This window comes from Pipistrellus kuhlii, unplaced genomic scaffold, assembly GCF_014108245.1.
Source record: "Pipistrellus kuhlii isolate mPipKuh1 unplaced genomic scaffold, mPipKuh1.p scaffold_m20_p_6, whole genome shotgun sequence".
Lineage (NCBI taxonomy): Eukaryota > Metazoa > Chordata > Mammalia > Chiroptera > Vespertilionidae > Pipistrellus > Pipistrellus kuhlii.
In genome coordinates, this window is record NW_023425562.1 from 51,246,638 (window position 1) to 51,271,527 (window position 24,890).

General features: G+C 54.7%; 1 protein-coding gene across 4 annotated transcripts in view; it reads right to left on the bottom strand.

The window, feature by feature from the left end:
- DLGAP4 (DLG associated protein 4) overlaps window positions 1-24,890 on the bottom strand; it is a 177,198-nt gene that overhangs the window by 104,338 nt on the left and 47,970 nt on the right. For all 4 annotated transcript variants that reach the window (XM_036418397.2, XM_036418396.2, XM_036418398.2 and 1 more), the window contains exon 2: window positions 15,629-15,839. The gene's annotated coding sequence lies outside the window, so the exon portion shown is untranslated. The remainder of the gene's footprint in view (window positions 1-15,628; window positions 15,840-24,890) is intronic.

The window sequence follows — 24,890 nt, forward strand, 5'->3', positions numbered from 1 at the left end:
AAAATATATAAATATATATACACATATATATTTATTAATTTCATAGAGGAAGAGAGAGATAGAAACATCAATGATGAGAGAATAATCTATCCGCTGCCTCCTGCATGCCCCACACTGGGGATCGAGCATCCAACCTTAGCATGTGCCCTGACTGGAAATTGAACCATGACCTCCTGGTTCATAGGTTGATGCTCAGCCGCTGAGCCATGCCAGCCAGGCAGAAATTAATTTTCATGATAAAATTTATGGAAGAAAACTGTTCAAATGATAACCCTAAGCTTGAGTTTGTGCAAGTTCCCTCTAGAAAGCCTTTCAGCATTTCCTTCCCTTCCCTCCTTCCTTCCCTTCCCCCCTCCACCCCTCCCAGCTGTCTCCCTCATTTCCTTCCTTCTTCCCCTTCCCTCCTTCCCTCCCTCCCTCCCTCCCTCTCTCTTTTCCTCCCTCCCTCTCTTCCTGCCTCTGTCCCTTAGACATGCTTGTTCTGTGTTGATGGGTGCTGGAGATGAGACCAAGGCCTCAAGTTGTATCCTTGCCATGAAAAGCATTCCACTATGATTCCAGCCCCAGAATGACCCTTGACCCTGGCCCAGACTAAGCCCTCACCTCAGACCCTATATCACACTGTCTCTCAGGGTTTGTGACATGGAGATGACCTTGTGTCCTGCTGGTGGCATGGGCTGCTGAAAACCTCACAGGAGGGTGTGCACGAGGCAGGCTTGTCTTGTAAGGTGCCTGTCAAAGGGGTGGGTGCTATGGCTGATGGCAGCCTCAGGCGAGGAGGTCGCTGGTGGTGCTAAGTTGCCTTCCTTTCCCCCTGTTCTTCTCCATCACCTGCCATTTCCCCCTCTTTCCTTCTTCACTTTGTTTTATTGCCAGGTCTTAAAGCCAGGGTAAGGTGTGGGAAGGGTGCAGCCAAATCTCTCGACCCCACAGCTAAGACCGCTGGGGCTGGGCTAGGGAGTCAGGTCTCGGAGGCCATAGGTGATCGTAGGAGCAGGCAGCCTCTTCCTCCCCAAAGCCAAAGAGCTTCCCAGAGGGAGTAGTCATGGTCTCATCCAGGGCTTCAGATGGTCACAACAGGACCCTGGAGAGAGGGTGGTCCAGGACAGCCTAATTGGGCGTGACAGCAGCCCTGAGGGCTGCGCCCTGAGGGCTGCATTAAGCTTGGAGCCGTGAGGGTAGCTGGTGGGGGAACAGCCAGAGCTGGCCTGGCTGCTGATCCCCACAGGGACGCTTGACTCTGCAGCTCACGACTGTGTGCCTGGAGGAGTGTCTGTTAGCAGGACTGCCAGGTGCTGCCCCAGCCCAATGGCCAACCCCACTAGGAATGGAACTGGTGCTCAGGGTGGCGTTTCTAGGCCCTTCTCCATGCAAACCTTCTGATACTGGCTCTGCCACCTTGCGGGGGGTGGGGGTGAGGGTGGGGGTGGGGTCTTCCCTACCTTCTCTGGGTCTTATTTCTACAAATAACAACTAACCTGGCAGCTCTTTCCCACCCACTGTCTCATCTGATCCTCAGAGCTCCCCCGTGGAGCTGGAGATGAGAAACAGGCCCAGAGAGGGTAAGTGGCTTCTCTGAGGCCAGGCAGCTACCAGGTGGCAGATCCGGGCTCTGAATTCCAGGCCTCTTTAACACCTAGTTCCCGTTTGTGACACAACACTAATTCTCACCTCCCCGGAGCCCAGGCCAGGGAGAGCGGTGTTGCCACAGACCCGGGAGAAGAGACGCTAAAGGCAGTCAAATCCAGTCTGTCCTGCTCCCGAATCGATGCCCCCAGCAGGTCACACCCCTCCTCTGGGCCACACCAGGGGACACCCAGGATGCTTTCCAGCCTGATGTTCCCGTCTGTGGATTCTAGTCTTTAAGGCTTTTCTCAACTCCCTCACTTTCTAGGTAAGTAACACTGGGGAGTCTCTCCATGACATGGGACCAGTTACTCTTCCCGCTGGGCTCATGGGGGTAGACGGACTAGATATGTCAAGAGCCCAGCCCAGGGCCTGGATCACAGCAGGCGCTCAGGAAAGAAGCATTCCCTTCTTTCCCGTACCACTGCTGAGCCGCACACCCCCCCTCCGATCTGCCTCAAATCTCACACCTTCCAGGAAACCTTGTGAGACTCTAAGAGCATATCGTTAACAATCGACACCCCACCCCTGCTTCAGTTTACAAAGCCTGGGCCTCACCCGTTCATTTGTGTAATGGTACCAACACCCTTCCTGTGAAGACTGAGGAAACCGAGGCTAGAGAGAAACAGTGTGGCCAGGCTACTTAAGTTCTTTAAGCGTCATTTTGCTCACATCTAAAACAGGGATACATATGAGTACCTTGCCTGTAGGTAGATGCTAAGAAATAAAATGCGTAATGCATAAATCGTTCTTAAAATGGTGCCTGGTAAAAACAATAGCAAGAGCCAGAATCCTATCTTGGATACTGCCTGGATTTGCTCAATGCCAGGGCATAGCCTCTGACCTCCCAGCTGGTCCTCCAAAACCCCGAGTCCTGTAAAGGATTCGTGAGAACTCTGAAGACAGAACCATGGATAGCATCCCAGGAGGCTGGGATGAGGCCAATCTCTCTCTTCAGCACCACGGACAACACTCCTGCCCTCAGCCTTGTGGGCTACCTCACCTGTCAGCACCCAAACAGCCAACACCAAGGTCAGTGTCAAACCCCCTCCTTCCAGGCTGAGGGTGGGGTGGCACCGAAAGCCTCTATTTCCCAGCTAGTTGCCTGCTCTGCGATTTGTAAGGCCCAGAGCGGGCTACTTCTATTTCTATTCCCATGTGCAGTTTCTTGTTTCTCCCCCGGTGACTGAGGTGCCTCCGGGAGGCTTTCTGGGGGTACTATATTGAGAATCCTCCCCCCCAAGGCCAGATAAACCTCCCAAGCCTTCTCTTTTTTTCATTCCTGGACTCATTCCAGACACAAGTAGCGAATGCTACTGGGCAGAGTTTCATGGCCAAGAGTGGCAGCAAGGGCCAGGCCCACTGCCACCTCATCTCAAGGGCTGGGCTCACTGCCCTAATCTCAAGACACTGGCTGAAGAGGAAAAGCATTTCTGAGCCTTCAGCCTGTCCCACACCATCCCTCATCCTTGCGGCCATCTTTTCTTGCCCCGCACCCACGGACGAGAGCGAGATTCCTGCCCTGACCGCCTCCTTCTCTGACCCCGCGGCCGCCTTTGTGGTCTCGGGGCAAACTCCTCGAGCTGCTTCTTCAAGGGCTTTTGTTCAGGGGCCCCAGCAAAGCCAGCAACGCAGTACTTCCAAGACAACAGAAGGGCAAGATGGGCACACGAGAGCACCAGCGTCTTCCTCTGAGAGATGGGAACAAGGCCACCTCCTCAGAGTGGTGACAAAACGAGATGCTGTGCCCAGCACCAAGCCTGACAGATAAGAGGGGACCAGCAAATGCCTGTTCCGTCCTCCCAGCAATGAAAATACAACAATGACAGTGATGACCACTACTCATGTTGAATGCCTGTTATGTGCCAGGTGCTAGGTTAAGGTCTTCAGAGGTAGCAAAGGCAGGAATGAATCTTTGAGTTTCTCCCACTAAGTATAAGGGCCAAAGGGGCAGGAGCTGTGTCTGTGATGTCTCCAGGACTGTGTGCAGCTCCAAGAAAATCAGATGTGCTTGCTGAATGAATGAGGGAGGGAGTGACTGCAGATAGAACCGTGTAATAAAGGCAGCCACTAATGAAGGAGAGGTTGGTCTATTCCAGGTGCTAAATGCTTCATGCGCATTAATTATCTCTAGAATCCTCCCAACGGCCCTTGTGAGGCGGAAAAGGGGACCCTGCTAGCCATTCTGTCCTTTGGCCTAATTAACAGAAGTGCCCAGTCTGAAATACTCATTTCACTCACTTTCCTTGCAGCTAAGGTGGCCCTGTGACCACACCCGGCAAGTGAGATGTAGGCAGAAGTCCACTGAGTGGGGCTTCTAGGAAATCTATTGTTTTCCTGTGTAAGAAGAGCAGATGCAGAGAGCATGCCGTCTTTACTTTCTTTGTTCTGCCTGGAATTCAGACACACTATCTGGAGAAGAAGCAGCCATTTTGTAGCCACGAGAATGAAAGATATGTTCTAAGGATGGCAGGGATTTGGGCCCTTGATCACCAGCTCTGGCCCAGGCCTGCCTGCCTCTGGGATCCTTGTTACAGGAGAAGAATAACCTCATGGGTGTTGATATCACTGTTATTTTTTCTTCTGTTGCATGCAGACAAATGTGATTCCAACTGATTCAGTATTATAGCAAGTGAGGCTCAGAGAGGTCAAGTGATTTTTCCCAAGGACACACAGCAGGTGGACAATCTGAATTGGCCTCTGGGTTTAATGCAGATAAGTGCCTCAGCTTGAGCTCACTCTGTCATGTGTGTGCTGTCAGTCCTGCCTGCAGTTCCAGGCAGTGAGGAGGCCCTTCCCCACAGCCAGCCCTCGGCTCTCCTCTAAGACTCTTCCTGAGTCCTGGGGTCTGGCTCTAAGTCCCCCCCCATGCCTCCTCTCTTACCTGACTCCACCTCCATCTACACACAGGCCCAGATCCTCCCTGGAAAACTGCCTGTTCCAAGCCTCAGGATTCTGTTTAGATCGTGACCCTCTCTGCTCTACTTGAACCACAATCCCCACTGACTGCCTGCAAGCGTGCACAGCAGGCTCTCAATCTCTGCAGACAGACCTGGTTCCCAGCTCTTCCTCACCAGGGTCCTGCACCCATCACCAGAATGACCTTCCTCAAGAGCCGTCGGACTGGCCCGGGCATTCTAGGCTCCCAGCATCATGCCCCCGCCACCTTCCCAGGGGATTTAAGGGAATGTGCTCTTGCTGTTCCATCTGCTCCCCTCCTTTTACCCCAATCCACATTTGCAGGATCAGCTCCAACTTCCGGTCACACAGAGGTCCCCTCTGACCACCCAGTACCCACTACCACCATCCCATGCCACTCTCTCTCTCTCAGTCCCGGATCTCTCTGAGTACAACCAAGAATCTTGTTACTGTGTGTGTGTGGGACTGGCCAACTCTGGCAGCCTCGGTATGCCCGTGGTCTTGCATTTCTGCCTCTGGTTACTGCTACCTGAGCTAACTCTGAGCTAATCACTGTTTGCATGTCTGCCATTTACACCCTTCCCAGCCACCAGAACCAGAGCTTCTTGAGGGCAGGAAACAAGCCCATCTTTCTCATCAATTCCCCCAGTGCCTGGCACCAATCCCCAGAGCCTGCCGCTCAGGTTCAATCAGGAGGTGCTGAATGAAGCTCAAACTCACTTCCCGCTCCTCCCCGCCACCCACTTTCTACTCCAGCCAAACAGCACCACTCAGGCTTCCCTGAACCCCCCCCCCCCCCATTGCAGTCGGTGCCCAGAGCCTCCCCAACGCTGCCTCCAGCCAAGCCTTCCTCTCCCTCGCGTCCATCAAAACCAAGCTGTTCTGTGTCTCATGTCTTCAGGGTATGGCTTCATATCTCAGCACCAACAGAACTCAAGCAGATGGGCATTCCAGACTCCCGAGGGGGTGAATGGAACTTTGGGACAGAGAGTGTGTTGTGAGTGTGCACGCGCATGTGTGTGTGTGTGTGTGTGTGTGTGTGTGTGTGTGTGCGTGTGTGTGACTGGCCAACTATACTCTACCCTGGACATGGCAGACTCTTTATGTCCTTATTCTTGCATTTCTGCCTCTGGTTACTCCTACTTGAGCTAATTCTGAGATGTTTCAGTATTCCCTAAGTAGCTATAGCTGTAAGAAAGGAGAAAAGAAAAACACTAATATTTACGGAGCCCCTATTATGTGTCAGGCATTGTTCTTGGCCAAATAATAATAATGACAATGACAAAGGTGACAGCGATAGTGGCTAGGATTTGTTTAGCACTTAGCATGAGCCAGACACCATCCTAAGGGCTTTTAATCAGACAGATTTTATGATCTCCCCCATTTTACAGATAAAGAAAAGGAGGCTCAGAGAGGTGGAGCCACCTGCCCAAGGTCACAGAGATGTAAGCAGCCTTGGGCTCAGGTCTCTAATCCAAAACCTGCTCCTCTGCCAAGTGGCTCAGGGCAGTGCCCAGGTTCTCGGTCTGAGGGGGAGGGAGGAGGAGACACGGCTTCCGCTTGCAAACTCCTCCCTCTGAAGGCAGAGCTGGAGGCCACGACTTCCTGACCAGAAGCTCTCCTGGGCGGGGGCTTGGCTCGAAGACTTACCCTAGTCTGCAAGTCTGGGGGAAGCACTCCAGCCCCCGGAGGGAGTCGAGGGGTGGACGGAAGTCACGGGAGCCTGGGCTCCGCTTCCCCGGGAAGGCTGAAGATTTTCCCCAAAGCCGTGGCCAAATTTATCTGCCAATCCCCCTAAGAGCTGATGCCAGCGTCTGTCTGGAAATGTCAGCCCGTGTGGTTGGAGGAACGCAGGGAGAGTTTTCCTCTAAATAGCAGGAAGCATATGGGAGGCGGATGGCGCCCGCCACCCCAACCTGCCAGCTCTCACTCAAGCAAGAGCTAAAAGGGGCCCAGAGGGTCTGGAATTCCTACCACATCCAGGGAGGTTGGGGGGGGGGGTGTGGTTTGGAGACAGTCAGTGGCCATGAGAAGGGCAGAGAGGGGTCCTGAAGGGCGGGCAGGCAGGCAGGCAGCAGCACCTGACTGAGATGAGCACCGAGGCCCTCAGATGAAGAGTTTAGCATAACGTCAGTGGTGGTCATAACCGCCGCTACTCACAAAGCACGTGTCAGGAGCTAAATTTGGGTTAAGCACTTTATTTGAATGATTTCACTTAAACTTTGCAACCAACTCTAAGATAGCGGCTGCTATTGTATTTCCCCCATATTACAGATGAGAAAACGGGGGCTCAGAGGAGGAAAAACAGGAAGTCTGACTCTCTGGGCTAGAAAGGACCTTCCAGATCCCCAGCTGAATAACCAATGCTCTACAGACTCTTCAGTGCAGCTGAATGCTTAAATACTCCAAGTGATGGGGAGTTCACCACCATCCATTTGCAATGAGCAATTTGTATCCAAAAGGTTTTCCTAGTCTAAGCCAGAATCTCTTTCCCCAGAGCTTCCCCCCCAGGTCTGAGTGCCAGGCCCGCACCAGCCTTCCTTCACAGAGACAGAAAGGCAGGGGAGGGAGCCAGGCCCCTCAGGGTCTCTGGTTTCCCCTCTGCGGGTGGCACACCCCAGTTCCCTTGGCCACTTCTGCACCGATGACCATGGTGTGCCAGGTCTGTGTGCCAGGCACCGTGCAAAGCCTGCCCAATACACAACCCCCTCTGACTCTCCTCACAAACCTGGGAAGATACGGTCATCACCCCATTTTACAGACGAGCAGCAGGCCCATGAGGGGTAGACACTTGCCCCCGACATTCGATGGGGACGCGGGAACCTGGAGGTCTCCCTGGGCTGCTGCTCTATGTCTCCTGACAGCTGAGGAGGCCCTGCTGACCCTACCTGCAGACCCTCTGACTCTGCCCTAGCCTTTGCCAGGATTCATCTGGACACTGGGCCACAGGGCACCCAAACCCACACCAATCCCCTCCCAGAACCAAACTTAACGCTCCCTCTCCCCTTCTGCAGCACCCACTCAGTCCCCGAGTCCTGTTAAATCTCCCTGCTAAGCACCCCTCTGCACCATCCCCGGGCCCTGCCCCGTCCCCCCAGCTGCCACCGGTCCAATGAAGGACCTTTCTACCGCTCAGGTCTGCCCTGCCTTTGGTCCCCTCTACCTCAAGGATCTGATGCAAACTCCCCGGCCCAATAGTTGAGGTCTTCCAAGCTTTGTCCTGGGCTGAACTCTCCGACCGCCGAGCCCTGTGGCCTAAGAGTTTAGCAGGAGGCAGGTGAGATCTTTCTGGAGCCCAGGTCCTCTACCCGGTTCGCCCTTCCCGGTTGCTTCTTCTGGAGAACTCTTACTCATCCTTTCAGACTCTGCTCGTAGGGACGGAACCAACTGGTCTGGCCCGGAGATCTGTGGGCGACCGGCACCTCCCTCTGACTGGCCACAGATCACCTGCTCCCCTGCTGGAGACGCCTCTCCCTTTGGCTGAGCTGTGAACTCCCCTGGCAGGGGCTGCTCTCATGCACCTCCACGGCACGGCGCCTGGCACATGGTAGGCGCCAATAGATGTCTGTGGAGTGTGAGAAGTGATTAGATGGGGACCCTGGGGCATGGTGAAGTATTAGAGATGACCCATAAAACAAGGCTCGTGCATGTCCCAGCTTTGATGGATCAGAAACAAACAAAAAAAAGCTGCTGTCGAAATAAAGTCATAAGACATTTGATTCATGAGGACTTTGCTGGCTGCCTCCAAATTGACAAGGGTGTCAGGGGGATGATCTGGGATGGCTGGAGCGTCCGGAAAAAAGGCTGCCTACGGCCGAAACCGGTTTGGCTCAGTGGTAGAGCGTCGGTCTGCGGACTGAAAGGTCCCGGGTTCGATTCCGGTCCAAGGGCATGTACCTTGGTTGCGGGCACATCCCCAGTAGGGGGTGTGCAAGAGGCAGCTGGTTGATGTTTCTCTCTCATCGAGGTTTCTAGCTCTGTATCTCTCTCCCTTCCTCTCTGTAAAAAATAAATAAAATATATTTTAAAAAAATTTCTTATAAAAAAAGCTGCCTACGTCTGAGGAGGTGAAGTAACCAAGGCTCCCCTGAAGGGTGGGAGGAGGTGAGCAGGAGGGCCCGGGAGTGGGCCGGGTAGGAGAGGCTGGTCCCTGTTCCAGGCCTGCCTCTCATTTGCTCTGAGTGGCTGTATAGGCGGCTGGGCAGCGCTGAGCCACAGTTTCTAGTTTGTGAATGTAAAGGGCATTTGGAGAACTGATTGACGCAGATGTGTGTCCAAAGGCCTGAACACTCCCTCTGCTGTCAGGCTGATGTGACTCTGCCCTCCCCTCTCCATTCAAGCTCCCGGCAGGGTGTGCAGTCACCCAGGGCTTCTTGGTCTTGGAACACGGCGGCCTCAGAAGGCAGGCTCCTGCCAGATCCCCCGAAAGGTCCTTCTGGGGAGAGACCTCCGTGGCAGGGGAGTGGGAAGTGTTCCAGATGGGCCTCAGGCAGAGGCAGGATTGTAGACTTGGTCGGATGAAGGAGCTTTCTAATCAGAGGTGGAAGGAATAGAAAGGGAGCTCCCGACCTCTGAGGGTGTGCAAGCAATGGCTGGACGCCTTGGGATTAGAAGCTCTGACCCACGGTAGGAAATAATTTACACGGGTGGACACCGAAGGGCCCTGTGAGGGACCGCTGGGTCTTTTCTCTCCTTACACACACAGGGGCCTTGACCTGACCTCTCCGAGGTTATGCTCTCAGTACCAGCCAGACTGAGCTTGCCGACCTGTCTCTTCTCCCACAAAGACTCCCCGCTGCCTTCAGGATCAAGTCCAAGCTCTTGTCCTGACATTCAAGGCGCTTGTGGTCTGGACCTGCTGCCGCTCATCCACTGGATGTTCCCCCACCACACGCTCTTGATGTATTTCTCCTGTTCTATGGTCTTTCCACACTCTTCTTGGCTACTCAGCTTAGGTGTCACCTCCTCCAGGAAGACTTCTTTGCTCCCATTCTGGCTTTTGTGCATATACCTATATTGCAGATAAATCATCGATGGCCCCCTCCTGCTCCCCTCAAAACCGCGAGACCCTTGAGGGCCAGACCGGCCGAGGCCGGCCCAGCATGGGCTCTGGACGGCCAAGGTCTCCTGAGCTGGATGGGCACTTCAGAGATTCTGGTCCTGAGAGCCCCACGCTGCCTCAGTGAGCTTCTGCCTATAAGATCTGTGCTTATGACTCTTTTCTATAGGTGCATTGTTTTTTTTCTGATTATGAAAGTCACGCATCTTGGGAAATCCAGATCAGTAGAGGCGGCGAATTTGTTGTGTTTAGCCGCTGTTTGGCCTATTTAGGCTACAGCACACGTTTTTGTTGGGGGGCGCTGCCCTCTCCCACTCCCACTGGTGAGTCCTGGTGTGTGGACTCCATCCCCAGCTGGGAGGCGGGGCATCGGCCCAGGCTTCCACCAGAGCAACCGACTGAGGGGTGGGCACCCCCCAAAACTGGCCAGTCAATGCCGAGATTCAGTTTTGAGACTTGTATTTGGGCTATTACTGGGGAAGAAGTCTTGCATATTCCCCTGGAGAGGCATCTTATCTCTGTACAAAAGAGCCCTATACGAACATGGGGTGGCTCCGTGGTTGGAAAGGCATCTCACACACCAAAAGGTGGTAGGTTCAATTCCGTGAGGGCACATACCTAGGTTGCAGGTTTGATTCTTGGTTGGGACACGTATGAGAGGCAACCAATCAATGTTTCTCTGACATCAACATCTTTCTCTCTCCCTCTGTCTCTCTGTCTCTCTCTCTGTCTCTCTCTCTCTCTCTCTCTCTCTCTCTCTCTCTCTCTCTCTTCCTCACTCTCTAAAATCAATAAGAACATATCCTCGGATGATATTAAAAAACAACAACAACAACAACAACAAAAAGAACACAGGAACAACCCAGAGGAAGCAGAGATGAGAAATGGTGAGAGAAATCGGGTCCCAGTAAAGGGTCTGAGCCCCTGGATCCAGCTGAGCCTGAAGCCATGACCTCTGAACTTCACAGTCACAAGCCGTACATTTCATTTTTTGTTTAAATCCATTTGGGCTAGGTTTGCTGTCACTTGTATTTGGAAAGTACCTGAATGATACAAGGAAAAATAAAAACAGAGCTTGTCCATATCTCACCATCCAGAGGCAATCTCTGTGAACAACGTGATGGTTTCCCTTCTGGGTGTTTCTCTTGGCAGGACATGCATATGTTTGTATATTTTTTCCCCCTTAAAAACCCAAGATCATACAATATTCACCGTTTTATATCCTCCTACTTTTCCCTCAACAATGCACCCCAGACATGTTTCTATTCTGCGAATGCCATTGCCTGGTCAGCCCATAATTTATTTAACCATCTCTTGCTGGCAGATAATTGGGCAGTTTCTAATTTATCACTGTCATCAAGAAAGTGCAGTGAACTTACTTGTAAAATGCATAGGTTTGCTCTTGTTGGATTATATATGACTAAGATTCCATATTCCAAGAGTTTGACTTCACCACTGTAAGTTTCTCTATCTGCGTTTTAAGATTCTGTGTCCATAGGTAGTATCTTTCTTCCTGGGCAGGTTTAGTGGTTATCAAAATCAAGCAAATATAAACAAAACAGAAACAAGCAAACATAGGACCAGGGTGTCCCCAGAACAGCACCTCTGGCGAGAGTGCTCATTCCCAGGCCTTAGGAAGCAGCAGTTCAGGCCCACACACAGTTGCAGAGGAGGTAGCTGGGGCTCGGGGCTCAGGGGTTGGGGGTGTGTGTGCTGGCCTGGGGTCCAGCTGGCTGTGTATGCCCAGCTACGTGGTCCCCCTCCCTGAGCCTCATCCCCTGACTGGGTCTGACTCTCAGAGAGGGGCCTGTGGGACCAGCCAGCACTGAGAGCCTGGGCAGGCCATGATGAGCACAGAGTAGGTGGCCCCGGTGGCGGGCACGGTGGTGACAGCAGCCCTCGCCAGGGACCCAGCGCTGAGACTGTCCCAGCCCTCTCCGTGTTTTAACTCGCCGAAGTCCCACATCCACCCCGGCACTTGCACTCTTGTCTCTGGTTCACGGAAGGAAAAACTCAGCATCAGAGCGAGCGAGAGACTTGCCCAAGGTCGCACAGCCAAGCAGAGGGAGAGCTGAGGTACGGCCCAGGTCTGCCGACTCCCCAAGCCCACATCCTGTCTCACGTTGTTGGAGAACGGCTCCGGGCAGGACGGGGTTGTCCTAAAACCCCCCCGTTTGCCTTCCCAAGACCGAACACTGAGGAAAATCTCCAAACCCAGAAAGGACTACGAAGACAATGCCGACCTCCCAGGTCCTCACGCCCCACATAGCTCTTACAAAAAATGGTGTCTGTTTTATAACCTCCTCCTTTTCAACCCTGTAACACACTGTGAAGTCCTTTCTGCAACAGGAAGTTTAGATCCGTGGCCCCATTTCTAACAGCTGCAGTGGGTGCCCCTGGATGGCTGCAGTAAACGAATGTGACTAGTCCCCTGGTGACAGACAATTGGGTTCCCGATGGTCCTACTCTCAGCAGCGCTGCCAGGAGCACTCTCCAGCTCAGCTAACCCCCCGTCACCCTTCAGGTCCCACTCAAACGCCACCTCCTTAGAGAAGCCGTCTTGAACCGTTCCATGCCAATGCAGGCCCCCCTACCCTGCTCATCTGTATAACATCACCAAACCAACGTCCCTCGCTGCCATGTTGAAGTCTCTGCTTATTCAGCTTATCTGTGTGGGTGACTGCATACTATCTGTCTCTGCCCATGGCTGTGTGCTCTGTGAGGGGCATCGACTAGCAGGGACTAGCACTCCGTAAGTGTCATGGGAGTGCAGGAATGCCACAGGGTGGGGTGGGGGTGGGGGGCTGGTGCTCCGTCTGCAGAGCAGGTGCCCTGTTTCAGGGCTGAGAGGCACCCTCCACCATGCCACCCTCCAGGCCACGTCCCCAGCACCAGTCCAGGACCCAGAGATCTGCCTTAGGACTGCTTGAAGCTTCCAGGCCAGGTGCCTGCCCTGCTGGGACCCCAGCACCGAGCAGAGCCTGCCACACACACACACACACACGCGAGACACAGGGGGTCTGGAGCCTGGGAGAGCTGGCCGAGAAGCCCCCACTCACTGGCCGTGTGGCCTTGGTCTCGTCATTTCCTCGTTCGAAGCCTTAGTTCCCTCATCTGAAAAATGGGGCCAACACACTGACCTCACAGGGGTGTTCTGAAGACGAAGGAAGAGAATGGACATGCTTAGCACATAGTAGGCCCTTAGGAAACGGCAGTTCAGGCCACATACAGTTAGTTCAGAGGTTGGGTCTGACCCCATCTCGCCTGGATGACTGCTTTTTATAGCGAATGATTCCTGGTTCTGCCCTGGCCTTCTCCCCTGCCCTGGCCCCAGGGATGACCCATTTCTATCCTTCAAACGACTACAGGCTCTACTCTGATCCCTCGCCACTCTCCCAAATGCCTATTGTGCTGCCTAGACCTGCCTGGCCTCCTAAGCCTTACAAATGCAAGAGGCAGCGACACGGGTCTGAGGAACAAATGGAGGAACCTGCCCTCTGTGGGAGCCCCCTGGCCCTCGACCCTCAAACACGGTCAGAGGCGTCGGCCTGAGCCAGCCGGTCCGGGTGGCCCTGCGCCTGGATGCTCTCTGGCGGCGTGAGAAGTAACCGTACCTTTCCAAGCCTCCCCCCCTCCTCTGTAACACCGGGATCGAAATAGAATCCGTGAGGATTCCATGAGATAAGCTGAGACGCTTAGCAAGAGCCTGGCATTTAGTAAGTGTTCAAAAAATATTAATGATTATTGTTATGGCCGCTTTTTAGCCTTTCTGCTGCGGCATATAAAACGCAGAGAAAAGTACAAAAAACAGGAATGCCTACCGAGTGAATTGTCACGAAACCAGCTCCTGGGTCAGTAAATAGAACAGAACCCACTCCTGAGCCCCCTCCCAATCCTCACCGCTGGGGGGGGAGCCTTCTCATGCCCAGGGCCATTTGGATATTTGTAGCATCATTCCCTTAATATAAATGTACGTTGCTATGAGGAAAGCTCCTAGATTTATTGAATTTCAAGTCCCGCCTGCAGCTGGCTTGGCAAGGCCAGACCGAAGGATTCCTTAGGCCTTATACAGCCCACAGGCCAGGCGCTCCCTACCCCTGCCTTAGAGCCCATTTTCTCCACAAAAATAATCAATGTTTTATTATTGTAGTGCTATTATTATTACTATTATCGATAACAATCAGCAAATTAAAAAACGCAGTGGGGCTCCTTTGCACGGACTGAGCCAGGCTCCCGGACTCCCAGCTCCCTCTGTCCTGAGCACGGAGACTCCCCATCCAATCTCCCGACTTGGGCTCTGGCTGTTCTTTAAATAACTGGCTTGTTAGCAAAATAGCAGCAGTAACACCTCCCTCGCTGCCGCCCAGGCCTCCATCTTTCCTCACAACGCCGACGGCTGCTGTCCCAGCGCGTGCCAAGGAATCCCGCCCTCCGTCACAGGGCCACCGTGCCAGGGCTGCCAGCTCTGCTGCGCTCCCCGAGGCACACCCTGCCCTCTGGCCGTGCCTGGCCCGGGGGGCAGAGGTGGACACTCAGTTTGGCTGAGATGACGCAGAGAAGGAAGCACCTAGTGAAATGCCAGGCACATAGTAACTGCTCAAGAAACGCTGGGCGTTATGCAGGTGGCTCCTGTTACACACCCAGTTCCTGGGGAGACCACGCAGGGGCTGGGGCACAGCCAGGAGAATTTGCAAACGATTACATCCCACAGACACTCACAGCTCTCCGATTGGGATGTCACCGCTTCCTTTCCCACAACAGCTTCTCAGCCAAATGCGACGTCCGGCCCTACAACAAGCCCGGGGACAGGTCAGGGGAGCAGGGTCCGGGGCAGCTCATTAATAGGGCTCTTTTCATGGTTATTAATACTAAGGCTGGCACCACACAAGTGCGCCCCTTGTCCTTGAAGAAGCACTTCTACTTACATTATCCACACGACCTTCACATGCTTTTTTATTATCCTATAACATTTGCATGTGATACATATTTACGAGTCTTCTTCCTTCCCATAACCATCCCATCAGGGAGGCTGGTGGGATGGATGAGGGACTAGAGACCAGAGGGCTGGCCACCCTGCTGACGGCCTGAGCTCACTGCATGCTCTCTGGGGTCAGCAGGGACCAGCAGCTAAATGGCCCCTGGGCTCCGGGCTCCTGAGGCTGTCCCCTGGAGGGAAGTGACATCTAGGAAGTTCCTTCCTTCCATGACTATTGGCTGTGTACCCACTGTATGCTGGGCGCCTGGCTGTCCAGTAGGGGATGAAGCAGTTTATTGCTCACCTGTGGGGAGCAGAGGCCACATGAACTGGCGCCTCATAAACCAACTGTCCCATGGAGTGCTGGCTGGTGGCTGGTGACCCTCCTTTGAACCATGGCATCTCGTCTGTGACCTAGACTCGTTGTGCCTGCGTGGCCCGGGAGGTGGTGGTAGGTTGAGGTGCAGGAACATGGTGAGTGTTAGGTGCTGTGCGGGCACTGAGAGGGGGTATGTTCTCGGGATCATCGCAGTGAGAAAGATGTCAGGTTTGGGGTGTGGCCAGGGGTGGGCGGCACAACTTCAGTCCAGGTGGGAGCTGGAGGAATGTGGGCAGAACAGACTGGAGGGGCAGCAACAACAGGGATCCCCAAGATTCAGGAACTCTGATGGCCCCGCCTCAGCCCCAGCAAGACTCACCCCTCCCCTTCCCTTCCTGAGCCCGGGTCAACAACTGCCCAGCCCCTTGGGTGTGGCAAGGGCCGGCCTTGTGAGGTAGAGAGAGCTGGGCTGGCTGTGCATCCTCAGGCAAGTGGCTTCCCCTCTCTGAGGCTGTTTTCTCTGTGAAAAGGAAGCCTAATGGGTTGTTGGGAGGACTGGACAGATAAGCAGTTGAATCATAAACGGGGCTCAGACTGAGATCCCCTCCCCAGCATGTGGGTGTCACCGGGCAGGAAAGCTGGGCATTTCCCAACGGTGCCAAGCACAGGTGGGCGGGCAGGCGAGCAGCCCTGATTCCGTGTGCCCAGGCCGGCGGACGCAGTTACTTACCAACCAGAGGGCTACGTGCAGAGGAAAAACAGGAACCAGTGGGGAACCAGCAGGCGTCACCTCAGGAGCGGGCACTGGAGCGAGGGCTGGCACACACATCCCTCCGGGCACTCAACCAGAGGCAGCGACCAGTGTGGGACGGGGCCCTCCAGTGCTGGGCGTGACCAGGTTCTTGCCACCAGGCAGCTGGCAGAAGGGGAGGCTCTGGTGCCTGCGGAGATGGGGGAGAAAGTCAGTCAGGAGGTGCCTGGCATCATTCCTCCACCCCGAGGCCCTCTGATGGGTCCTGGGACACTGGGATGGACACACCAGGCGGCAATCATAAAACCCGTGTCTGTACAACACTACATTTTCCCAAGTACTCTGGTTTCCCGGCTCATGTGGGCCCCACATTCTTTTTCAGAGGCATATTTGCATGTCATGCATATTTATGACGCCTTTTTTACCACCCACAGAATCCCCACAGCAGTTCCCACAGCAGCCGGGAAGCTTGGCTTCAGAGGCTCTGATCCTCTTTGTCTTGCTTCTCCCTCGTTTTCCCTGAATAGGGGCAGCCAGGAAAGCCAACCAGTCCTGAGTTCAAATCCCAGCTCAGCCCTTCACTTGGCTGAACGACACTGGGTAGGCAGCTGTCCTATTCTGAGCCCCCGTTTCCTCACTTGTCAAATGGTATTAAGAGTGCCTCCCCTGCCCTGGCTGGGTGGCTTTGTTGGTTGAAGCATCGTCCCATACACCAAAGGTTGCGGGTTCGATTCTCAGTCAGAGCACCTAACCAGGTTATGGGTTTGATCTCTGGTCGGTGCGTGTATGGGAGGCAACCAATCGATGTTTCTCTCTCCCTTCTTCTCTCTAAAATCAAGAAACAGCCGAAACTGGTTTGGCTCAGTGGATAGAGCGCCAGTCTGTGGACTGAAAGGTCCCAGGTTTGATTCTGGTCAAGGGGATGTACATTGGTTGCGGGCACATCCCCGGTAGGGGGTGTGCAGGAGGCAGCTGGTCGATGATTCTCTCTCATCGATGTTTCTAGCTATCTAACCCTCTCCCTACCTCTCTGTGAAAAATCAATAAAATATATTTTAAAAATTATTTAAAAAATAAAATAAAATAAAGAAACAAATCTTTGGGTAAGGACTTAAAAAAAAAAAAAGGAGTGCCTTCTCTGAGGGCTCCTGTGAGGATTAAAAAGATAATGCAAGAAGAATACCTGGCACAGCATAGCGGCCCCGCCCCTGTCCCTGCACTCAGAGCAGGAGGCCCTCCATTGCATCATTCCCACCATCACTTCCCACATAACACATCTTGTGCAAGAGGCGAAGGGAAGCCAGGTGTCCCTCTCCGCCCACTTCTCCTGAGCAGGTGCCACCGCTCCTGCTTGGATCGTTAAGTCAGCAGGGACCCATCCTCCCGGGAGAAGAGAAGGGCTCCTCCGTTCCATAACCTCCTCCCAGGAGCCTCTGGGCTGCCTTGGAGGCCTCAGTGGCATCTCCCCTCCCTCCACCCTTGCATTCTACAGGTGGAGAAACTGAGACACAATGGAAACCAGTTCTGTGGGGGCACGGAATCCAAGAGGTTGGGCTGGGATCTGAACGCAGGCTTCCACCTCTCAGTGGTGGGAGGGGAGGAGCAGGGGTCAGTACACAGGAGGGACATGGAGAAAGGGGCCCTCCATGGTGGGGGCGGGCCATCTTTCCCGCCTGGTCATGCCCGGACCACGGGAAGCCCTCGCATCTCTAATGGCCTGTATCTGCACCTGCTCTTTGCCAAGCCCTTCACAAGCTTGACAGCGTTTCCTTTCCCCACAGCCCTACAAGGTTACCGCTGTTTCTCAAAGGCAGAGCCAGGCTCAGAGTTTTCGCAGTTCCCATGGGCACACCCCCCGAGGAAGAGGCAGAGCATCTAATTCCAAGACCCGGCACTTCACTCCTGCCTCCCCCAGCGGGAGGTCACCAACCAGGACAGACAGGCACAGCCGTCTGGATGAAAAGTGGTTAAGTAGCAAGAAAAAGAAAATACCCAACTCCCCAAATTCTGAATTTGTGGACGCAAGTTCTTAAAGGTGCATCAAGATCTCAAGATGCACCTTGGGGCATGAAGTTGCCAAGGCATGAAAAGCCAGGGCCTAGAAAGAGGCTTCCCAACCAAGTTGTCACTTTTGGCAAAAATCAGCCAGAGCCCAAAGCTGAAGGAAAAGGGGAGAGCAGGGGGAGGCACCTGTGCAGCAGCAGGGCAGTGGCCATGATGGGGGTCCCGAGACCTGTCTTGGAGTCGCCCTACTTCCTTGCCGAATTCCCCATACAAGACAGTCGCTTGCCTCCCTGTCAGCATGGATGGCGTTTAGATTCTGGGACTTCCAACATGGATGACCGTCGAGAATATTATGTGAAGCAAAAGAAGACCGCACAGTGTATGGTTTCACTTCTAGGAAACGTCCTGAACAGGCAACTCTGAGGGACAGGAAGTAGATGAGTGGTTGCCAGGGGGACCTGGGAGGGAAAGACAGCGAAGATAACGAAAATGTCCCAAAATGGACCAGGGTGATGGGGACACAACTCTGTGAGCACACTAAAAACCACTGAGCTGTACATGTTAAATGCATAAATTATATGGTATGTGAATTCTATTCAATATCTTAAAAAAAAAAGCTGTTACAACAATCCAACACGAACAAAAAGAGAAGATTCTTTGACTTTCAAACGGGTGGCTGCTCTCTGGGAGTCTGCAGTCCTCCAGGATTCTCCTGCTATGGCCTAGGAACCAGGGAGTGTTTCCCATCGAGCCTCCATGTGCCCCTGACCCTGTCCAGAGGCCTTCGCACTCCACATTTACCCCCTCCCTGACCTCCCAACTAGGTCCGGTTCTGGCTCCTACGGTCCCTCAGTTTCTCCTTCTGGCCAGACGGTGATCCCTGCCATCACAGGAGCTCCCAGTGCTGGTATGAGGAAAGCATTCCCAGGATCACGGGTTGACCAGGCCTCCTCCATCAGACTGGGAGCTCCATGACGGCAGGGACCACCATCCCTCATCATCATTGTCAACACGTAGCACAGAATCTGGCATAGAGGAGGAGCTCAGACATGGTTGCTGGTCGAATGAATGAATGAGTCGGAATTCCAAACCCTGTGATGCACACATTCTGGCCAAGTGATAGCTGGGCAAGTCAAGTAACCTGAGCATCTCAGTGTCTACCTCAGGGAGTAGTCAGGGGATTAAAAGGGCTAATGGCCACGGGATGTACTTCATGAAGTGGCTCCGCCCATAGCCACCCCATCTTAGTTGATGGAACCCCCTCCTTCCAGTCACTCAGGCCCAAATCCTGGAGTCATCCTTTTTTAAAATTTATTTTATTTTATTGATTTTTCACAGAGGGGAAGAGAGGGATGGAGAGCTAGAAACATCGATGAGAGAGAATCATCAATCAGCTGCCTCTTGCACACCCCCTACCAGGGATGTGTCCGCAACCAACGTACATGCCCTTGACCGGAATCAAACCCAGGACCCTTCAGTCCACAGGCAGATGCTCTATCCACTGAGCCAAACCGATTTCGGCATGGAGTCATCCTTGATGCCTCTCTTTTCCTCATTTTCTGCATCCAAGCCATTAGCAACTCCTATCCAATCCACCCTCACATTATATCAAGACATCAATGCCCCACCTGACGGCTTCCACCACTGTGGATGGAGCCATCGTCATCTCTTACCTGGATTAACCATGTCCTCTCTTATCTCCTGCTTCTGCTTTTGCTCCTGACACAGAAGCCAGAGGAAGCAGGTTAAATGCAAGTCAGATCCTGACCCTCCGCCATAAACACTCCATGGCCTCCCTTCACCGCCACTAACGGTTGGCAGCCTTACATAGGCCACAGGCGCTACCTCCGGATGCCACCCCCGGTTCTCCCCTTCGCCCCAGCTACTCTGGCCTTGGTGCTGATTCTTAAACAGACCAGCCCTGCTGCTTCCTCAGGGCCTTGGCACTGGCTCTTCCTCCGTCTGGAGTGTTGGTCGCCCGGATGTCCGTGAGCCCAATGCCATCACTTCCTTTAGATCTTTGCTGAGTCCTGACTTTGTCAATAAGAGGCAGTGCAGCATAATGGTTAAAACTCCTCACTGAAGAGCCTGGGCGTGAGGTAAAATTCAGGCTCTGCCAGTCCCATTGCTGAGTGACCAAGTTTCTCAGTTTCTCTGTGACTCGGTTGCTCATTTCTAAAGTGGGAGCAGTTACAGCTCTCTCCTCATGGGGATGGGTGAGGCGGCAATGAGTTCAGTGAGCACAACCGCCATGTCTGCTGATACCGTTATTCCCCGCCCCCGCCCGCCCCCCACTCCACCTAACAGTCCCAAGGCCTGATCCTCCCGGCTCTATTGTTCTCCTTGGCACCTGCCACTATGTACCAGGACATGCGAATGAGTAATTTATCCTGATCACTGCCTGTCCCTCCCACTAAGAGGCAGAGCATCTAATTCCAAGACCCGGCACTTAACCAGGTAGAGAGTTTGGTCTCTTTGGTTTATGGCCAGATCCCCGGAGCCGAGCACAGCACCTGGCGTGTGCAGGTGCTCAGCAAACACTTTGCTCAACGTGTATTTTCAGCGCCGGGTAAACAGTCCCTGTCATGCGCTGTGGGCTTCCCCTCCTTCCTGCCACTGACATTTTCCCCTCCCGCTCAGCGGCAGCTCCCGGTCTGCGGTCAGATTGCTGTGGGCAGCTCTGCCTGCCACCACGTGGACACCTCCCACGCTCTGTGTCCGGGCCCAGGGCGTGACCTTCCCCGGAGACCTCGCCCTCCTGCACCTGGAAGCAGCTCACCCTCCTCAGTAACCAAGAAGCCAGGAGGCTCCCATGTCCCTTCCGCCTTCTCGCTCAGCCCCTCCCCTGTAAACCAAAGACCGTGTCCTTTATGTCTTGCCCTCCTAAATACCTCTCAAACCCTCTCCTTTTTGTCGCCAGAGTCACCCCTGTCTCAGCGGCCCCATCTCTCATGCAGACCACGGCCTGGGCCTCCTCCCCAGCACCCTGCTGCCTCCCTTGCTCTATTTCCTGCGCAGCAGCCAGGAGGATTTTTTTTTTTTTTTCAAAACGCACATGGAACAAATAAAAGTCTCGCTCTGCAAGCCTGAGAAGCCAAAATCCTTCTTGCTCAGAAAACAAAGCAGCCGGGGCTTTTCCAAAAGAATTCGACACAGAGTTCCTCAAATAATAAATGGCCGCCCAGGCCCAGGTAAAAGGTATTGGTTATACCCAAATTTAACTTACATACAAAACGGGCTTGCCTTTTCAGCTCGATAAATATATGTGGCGTTGAACTGAGATGAAAAGACAGCTTTTAAAGATGGCATTTATGGGGGGTTTCCTCACTCACAGGGGTATTTCCTCACCCCCACGTCTCCTCTCAGCAAACCAGGCGAGCGGCACATGGCTCTGGTTGCGGATGAGGCAGCTGAGGCCCAGAGAGGGGAGGTGACTTGTCCAAAGGAACACAGCTCCCAAGTCCCCGCGTCCTCCCAGGCCCCGGGGCACCGGCGGAGACGGGGCAAAGACGTGGAGCCTCCTGATCTGCAGCTGCTGCTGGGGGCTCCCAGGGCTCAGAGCCCGTGGACAGACCCCGCTCATTTCCTGCTCCCCGCCTCTGCCTGCAGGGCATCGGGCCCAGGAGAACCACTGCCCAGGCCAACCTCCACCCAGTCGCCCTTTATGGCCCGCCCCCGGCGCCGCGTCTCCTGCCTGCGTCCCTCGGCTCCGGCTGTCCGGACACCCCGCCTGCGATGATTTATGGCTGTTCCTGACCCGGCAGTGCCCTCCGCACGTGTGTCGTGTTCCTCCTGGATCTTCTGCCTCAGGGACCGTGGCTCCTCTGCCCCCTCCGATGGCCAGTCCTCCGGCCCTCTGCCCCGAGTCCACAGGGACCTCTCCGATCTCTCGGTGCAGCCCGGCCTCACCCCTGAACCCAACTGAGACGCAGCTCCCCGGCCGCCTCCCGGCACTCCCACTGCAGGCCCCTGACACCCTCATGTCCAAAACGGAGCTCGTCACCTTCTCCCCCAATCTGCCCCTCACTGATGTCTCTCAAGTCACAGTTTCTCTCCCTGCCCCCAGCTCTGGGCTCAGTTCATGCCCCATCCTGCCTCAGGACGCCTGAGCACAAGCTACCCATCTACCCACATGCCATCCACATCACACACCAGCCACCCACCCACTTTGCCAAACCCCCACGGATCACTGACTTGCCCAGACTCACCATTCATCCACTCTCCCACCCCTCCATCCACTCACTCACTCACTCACCCATCAACCTACCATTCACCATTTACTGAGGTCTCCAATGCACCAAGCTGCAGACTGGACATGATGACACACAAATGACTCAGACCCAGTTCTTGGCCTCAAGCTCCCCCTGGGTCTTGAAGGGTGAACAGGGACCTGTGGAGGGTGGAGGGGAAGCGGGGAGGTCCCCTAGCTGGAGGGATAACAAGGACACGGAAATAGGAAGGAGAGCCTGGGGGTCTGGGGAACTTGACCAGACAATGGGGGGGCGACAGAGTGAAGGGTGAAGAGCTAAGCTCGGCCGGCTCTGTGGGGGCTCCAGGTAGATAAGGAGCGGACTTGACCTGAAGCATGGGCCCTGGGAGACCTCAGCTCCACCACCTTGTAGCCGTGTGACCCTGAACAAATGACTCAGTGTTCCCTGACTATAAAATGGGAACATTAATTCACCTATTACAAAGGACTAAATGAGCTAATGCATATACATATTATATCTCTTAATATATATCTCTTAATATATCACAGTGACCGCTGTATAGAAAATGCTTAGGAAATATAGTTGCTATGAGTCCTCATATTATTATTAGTTAATATGCTCTGCTCAGCCAGTAGACAGCAGAGAGTGGTACGTAAAGTGCATGCTACGCTAGACGGCAAGGCCCGGGCTCAGCTTCGGGGAGACCTGGGGTGAGCGTCTCTGCCCTGTCCGCGGTCTCCCAGGCTCTGACAGCCCCAGCCCCGCAGCTGCAGCCTGGTTCTCACCCACTGACTGCCCCAGCCAGCCATGCCCACTGGCCACTCCCCCAGCCCAGCCCCCAGGGCCCGGGTGAACTCAGCATGCCCTGCCCGTAGTTTTGAGGAGTACGGGCAGCTGAGCTCCACATTTCAAGACCTTTCTGACGGGTGCAGCCTGCTCCCGCTCTCACAGCCCTGGGGCACTCCCTGTGAACCACAGCGGCTCCCCGCACACAGAGCCACGGAGCTCTGGACATAGCTCTGTCCTCTCCACCTCACAGCTCTGCCATCACCCCTCACGGCTCTGCTCTGGTGTGCCATCACCCATCTGCGGATGACAACACTGAGCCCCAGGAGGAATGTGGACGTTCCTTTGCTTCAGACGGCGCAACAAGAACATGGCTGAGCAGGGATTCACACCCTGTCTGTTCGGACTCCAGAGTCCCAGCTCTCTCCCCCAAATCCTGGAAGCCCCCCAACTCTCAGGGCCCAAGATAACACAGGGATGTAAATTTTCAAGGTCCCGGGAATGCGGTCCAGGAAGAACTCTGTGCGATGTTGGAAATGTTCTCGTTTGCCCTGCCCAACAGTAGTCGGGAGGCACGTGTGGCTGCCGAGCCCTCGAAATGTGCCTCGTGCAACTAAAGGACTGAATTTTGAATAAAATTAAATCTAAATAGCTGCACATAGCTTGTGGCGACCCTACTGGATAGCACAGGACCAGACAGCTTTAACATTCGCAACCCTGAGACCGCATTTCCAAATGCTCACACTTTTTGAGCCACAACTCACAAGACATTTAGCCATTTCATGAGAAAGATTTTACCATGTGCCGTCTGGTCCTTGTGTTGATAAACCACGGCTACCCAGCACCCACAAGCTAATTGCTTTTTTACAATTCAAGGTCATCCAGGAACTAGCTGCCAACCCCCCTCCCCCACCCCCCGCTCTGCACCAGGCACCGAGCCAGCGGTGGAAGACTGACACACTTGTTCCTGCCCCCGAGGAGCTCGGCCTGGTGGCGGGGCATGTCCCACATTAGGGTCAGTGACAGAGGGGCGGGTGCCAGGACGAGGTTCACACACTGTGTGAGGAGCGGGGTGAGGACAGGGTGGCCGGCTTGGCAGGGGAGTCCAGGATGGCTGCCCAGAGGAGGGGACTCTGACAGGGTGTCACTGTATTTCACCATTGGTGAGGCCCTTTCCCAACCACTGTCTCGCTGGCCCCTCGCTGTAGCCCTGCGGTGGGGTTCGGGCCCGGCCCATCTCTGCCTCTCTGGGCACTGGATTCCCACGAGCACACACTTCCGGAATGGGCACTGAGTTTGGGCCACAGCCCTAAGGCCTGGGAGGGGGAGGCCAAGCCCCCTGAGTGGGTGAGGGCGGAGCAGGATGGTCTCCCAGGCCAGTGCTCCCCTGGGCCCCCCACCCCTGCTTTCTTGGGAAGGTTCACCAGGACCAAGCCAGCAGGTGTCCAAACGTGTTTCAGTGGAGGACTTGGAAATCAGATGTTCCCCAAACCCTCCGAAGGGCCAGTCTCACACATCCCCGAGCTTCTGCAGTTCTGACAGGACCCGCAGCCCCTCCCCGGCATCGGCCCTCCTCCGGGCTGGCCCACTGACTTCCGGAGGCCACGGGGATCTTCATTTAGCATCTCCCTGTAATCCCTTCGTCTCTATTCCGCACCCTCAGGCCCGCCGCCGCGGCCCGCTCTCACCTGCCCTACTTTCCCTGCCTCTGAGTCCCGCTCGGAGCTCACGCTCGCTTCATTTTGCCCGTCTTGGGAGGCGTTTCTCTGCACCTTCTGAAGGCGATCCTGCCCGGGGGCTGGGGAAGTTCCAGCCCTTCCTTCTCCCCTTGTTAACAGAGAGCCCAGACGGTCCCTCCTCCAAAGCCTGATGCAGAAGGCAGGGAGTTCCTACTCCGAGATCCACAAACCAACAGTCCTTGGGCCCCTTACTCTGTGCACACCCCACGCCAGGCAACGAGCTGAATCAGTCAGTGGGGGTGGCAGTCCGCGGTGATGGGAGCTGCCCTGGAAGGAAGCCCGGGGCAGCCTGGGAATCAGAGAAATACCGGGAAGGAGGCGAGGCTCTGGCCGGGCTCTGGAGGGTGCGTGGGAGTTCACTCGGTGGACAGGGTGGGGAGGGGCCCTGGAGGCAGAGAAAGAGGGACAGAGCGTGGCAGGTTTGGGGAACTGCGAGGAATCGGGGAGCCGGTCTGTGTGCTCGGGGGGAGAGGAGGAGGAAGTGGAGAGGAGTCAGGGCTG